The sequence below is a fragment of the Echinops telfairi genome, unplaced genomic scaffold, assembly GCF_000313985.2.
Source record: "Echinops telfairi isolate 266 unplaced genomic scaffold, ASM31398v2 ScPeMD7_21;HRSCAF=78, whole genome shotgun sequence".
Classification (NCBI taxonomy): domain Eukaryota; kingdom Metazoa; phylum Chordata; class Mammalia; order Afrosoricida; family Tenrecidae; genus Echinops; species Echinops telfairi.
The window spans coordinates 769,315-773,829 of record NW_022103918.1 but is presented as its reverse complement, the minus strand read 5'-3'; the positions used below and the strand labels follow the sequence as shown (position 1 = coordinate 773,829).

The following is a 4,515-nucleotide window of genomic DNA, read 5'->3' as shown; positions in this document are numbered from 1 at the left end:
TCAACAATTCATGTATTTTGGTTTGTAACTGGCTTATATTTATAAAATTTCCTTTTCTCCACAGTGTTTTAAATTCTATACCACTGTCTAAATGAATGACATTATCTATAGAATCGTTGTATGCCCCAGGGGGATGATTAACAATGTTCTGTAGCATAAAAGGACAATGGTGACACTAAGGTGAACCAAAGACGTACATAAAGCATTTTATAAGGCTTAAATAAATGAATGGATTTGGGGCTAGCACTTAGTTCTAGCCCCAATCTAAGCACAATTCCATCTTATGGCATGGCCCTGCTTGATGCTCTCCCTCACAGAGAGATCACTGAAGATATGGAAAGTGTAGGTACGAAAAATGAAGATAGAAAAGTGTAGCAAATAAATTAGACTTTGTGAGGAGGAGTGTGGAGTGGTGACCCAATGCCCTTCTGTAGGCAATTGGACACCCCCTTACAGAAGGCTTGCCCAGCGGAGATGAGTTACTCAGGGTGCAGTAAAGCAACAATGAAACACACAACTTTCCTCTAGTTCTTTAATGCTTCCTCCCCCGACTATCATGACCTCAATTCTACCTTACAATTCCGGCTAGACCAGAGCATGTACACGGGTACAGATAAGAGCTGGAAACACAGAGAATCCAGAACAGATAAGCCCCTCAGGACCAATATTGAGAGTAGCCATACCAGGAGGGTAGGGAGAGGGGGGGGGGTAATAAAGGGGGAACTGATCACAATGACCTACATATAAACCCCTCCCAGCAGGATGGACAACAGAAAAGTGGGTGAAGGGAGACATTGGTCAGTGTAAGACATGAAAAAATAATAATTAATAAATTATGAAGGGTTCATGAGGGAGGGAGGGCGGGAGAGGGAGGGTAGAAAATTGAGGTGCTGGTACCAAGGGCTCAAGTAGAAACAAAATGTTTTGAAAATTATGATAGCAACAAATGTACAAATGTGCTTGACACAATGGTTGGATGTATGGATTGTGATAAGAGTTGTATGAGCCCCCAATAAAATGATTTTTTTTTTAAGAAATTAGATTCTGCCGGGCTATCAGAAAAAATAGCATCTGTTGCCTGAAATGCTTATCTTCAAACAAGCACTCATCTAAGTGAGTCATCAACTAAGTCCACATGGAAGAAGCACACCAGCCTGTGTGGTTCAAGGACTATAGATAATAAAAATCAAAAGAAGACAATGGTATCAGAACCTAAATTGTGAACACCTGGTTTTCAAAAGGCTATGGATGACCATGAAAACCCAAAATGTATGTGCAGGGTGCACACATGCACAAAGATTTTGGTGACTCCCCTCTCCCCCTAGTTGAAGGGTGTGAATCGACTGGTTGTCAGACAGAGAGCATTATAAAGTTGACTGTGGCAGAGACAGACACACTCAGGTAAAATGTAATAGCTTACTGTTCGACCTCTTTAGACCCATTTTAAAGTGGTTTCAGTTTTGTTTTGTCTTTAAGCGAAGGGAAAAAACTAGTGGATTACGCCTCCGGGGAATTCCCTTGGGCCGTAGATCCAGGATGGGGTGTGACTAGTCTTGTTACTATGCAGAGAGCGCTGCAAAGTGGATACTGCAGCTACAGTTAGGTTTTAAAAATCTCCTTTTGTTTCACTTTTCTTTCTTTTATAAATCATTGTCATGGGGGCTCTTACAGCTCTCCTCACAATCCATACATTGATTGTGTCAAGCACATTTGTACATTTGTTGCCATCATCATTCTCAGGACATTTTCTTGCTACTTGAGCCCTTGGTATCGGCTCCTCTTTTTTCCCTCCCTCCCACCCTCATGAATCCTTGATAAACCATAAATTGTTATTCTTTTCATAAATTTAAACACCTTGAAGGTTGGAAGAAGTAACCCCTTCCAAGAGCGCCAAGGGCCCCGGCGTTCCTCCAACATCATGTCCGACCTACAGAGGAAACTCCTGCACAAGAAGCCGAGAAGCAGTCCCTATAATTGTGACAAGGAAACCTAAAGCCCAGGGCGTCAAGGGGGGGTGTATCAGAAGTACAAAGTGGAGATGTACCCCACCAACAGATGGAACAAAGAGAGACAATCTCTAAACAGTCTATGCAGGCCGGCTTCTCGGGAGTCCAAAATGGAGACTTATCTAAAGAAACAGCGGAAAATGTAAAGGATTTAAAAGCTCCCAAGAAAGCTGCCATTGTATCCGATGGGGAAGCAACAGCACCACCTACAGTTCAGAATGGTAAAAGAAAAAGAAGATGATAGCAGAAAAGTGGACTACTGTATACCGTTGGGCCTGATTTTTAAAAAATCATTTTATTGGGGGCTCGTACAACGCTTATCACAATCCATACACACATCCATTGTGTCAAGCACATTTGTACATATGTTGCCATCCTCATTCTCAAAACATTTGTTTTTCCACTTAAGCCCTTGGTAACAGCTCGTTTTCCCCCTCCCTCCGCCCTCCCTCATGAACCCTTGATAATTTATCAATTATTATTATATTGTCATGTCTTACACTGTCCGACCTCTCCCTTCACCTACTTTCTGTTATCCCCCCTCTCTGGGGGATAGATGGAGATTCTTGTAATCGGTTCCCCCTTTCTACCCGCACCTTTTTAAAAAGCAACATCTGGAGGCTTGGAGGGGTCTAAAGAATATGGCGCCAAGACTCCAGGTAAAGCAGAACGGAGAATGGAAAAGCCGGATGAGGAGGCAGAGGCTAATGCAGTGCCCAGCCTGCCCTGGGACTGCGGGTGCATTTAAAGAAACTTCAGTTACTTCTCCGGCTAACGTTGTCAAGGAAAACACGATGAAAGAAATGGGCCTTGCAAACATGACTGAAATGCGACCCACATGTATCAGACCACTCCTGGAAGGCCGGGACCTCTGAGCAGGCAGTGGTAAAGCACTCGCGTTTCTCATCCCCAGAGTTGAGCCCATCATTAAGTGAGAATTCATGCCCAGGAATGGAACAGGCGTTCTTACTCTCTCACCCACTAGGGACCTGGCCATGCGGACTGAAGAGATAATGACACACCACAGTCACACCTGTGGGCTGATCGTGGGGGCAGTTACGGATCTGCTGAGCCATAGGAACTTGCTAACATCGTTGCAGCCATGCCAGGCTGCCTCCCGGACCAGATGGAGGCCACCAGGGCTTGTGTATAAATGCCTGTACTGCCCAATTATTGATGAAGCTGATCATATCTTGGGTGTTGGATTTGAAGAGGAATTACAGCAAATTATTAAATTCCGCAGACAAACCATACTTTTTTCTGCCACTCACCCTCGAAAAGTTGAAGATGCGTTGAGGATTTTTCTGAAAAGGGAGCCCTTGTAAGTTGCTGTTGATGATGATGAAGCCAACACTGCCGTGGATGGTGTGTGCCTCTAAGAAAAGACTCCTTTGGCTCATCACAATCCTTCAGAGAAACCATGAGAAGAAACGAATGGTACTCTTTTCAGCCGGCAAGTCTGTTCAATACCACTGAACTGCATTGATGTGCCTGCCTCGGTCATTCATGGAAAACAGAAGCAAACTAAGGGAGCAACCGCATTTTTCCCAACTCTGCAGTGCAGATTCGGGATATTGTTGTGCACAGATGTGGCATCTTAAGGGCTAGACATTCCCGAAGTCAACTGCATTGCCCAGTGTGACCCTGCAGACAACCCTGAGAGTGTCACCCCAGAGGCTGCAATGGAAGAGGGCAGGCCTTGCTCACGTTGCTCTCAGAAGGGGGTTCTCTTCGTTACTGGAAGCAATCCAAGTTTCCACTCAGTGAATTTGAGTGTTCCTGGTCCAAAATTTCGGATATTCACTCTCAGCTTGAAAAACTTACTGTAAAGGACTACTTCGTTCATAAATCAGTCTAAGAGAACATAAGTCATATTTTTGCACATGGTTCTCACTCTCTGAAACAAGCATTTAAAGTGGCCTCAAGTTACTGTATAATTTTCTTTCAAGGTGCCTCCTTTTGTTGATCTGAATGTGAGCAGCAATGACGGGCGGAACATCAAAAGTGAGGGGGAGGTGGCTTGATTCTGCTACCAGACAGCCCAAAAGACCCCTAAAGTCCAAGTTCTTTAGGAATATTAGCAAGAAATCACTTGACAGCAGGCAGTTCTCACACTGAAGACACACATTCCTTCATCTTAAGAGTTTGTAGCCTGAAGGGTTTGGACTGATTTATCAAGAGTTTAAATTGACTGCAAGCCCAGAGGACTGTTCCAGCAAATTCCTCTTTGTTTGGGGAGAGCATGTGAACCAGTTCAATTTTTTGTGGTTAACCAAGGTCAAAGCAATGAAATATTTTTGCTCTTCATTTACAAATTAATAATAATTAACACCTTATCATTTGATCTCATTTTTGACCTGGTTCAAACGTTTCTAGTTTTTAATATTTTCTTATTTTTTTAAATTGGGTTTTTCTGTTTTACTTTGCTATTGTTCGGGGATTTTTATTGTTGTTGTGTGACTTCCTGTATATGAAATCCAGGCTAGGGAGATCTATACAGAGAGTAATT

At 43.3% G+C, this 4,515-nt stretch overlaps 1 pseudogene; it reads left to right on the top strand.

The window, feature by feature from the left end:
* The first annotated feature begins 288 nt into the window (after positions 1-288).
* Positions 289-4,124, top strand: LOC101654449 (annotated as a pseudogene).
* Positions 4,125-4,515: the final 391 nt, after the last annotated feature.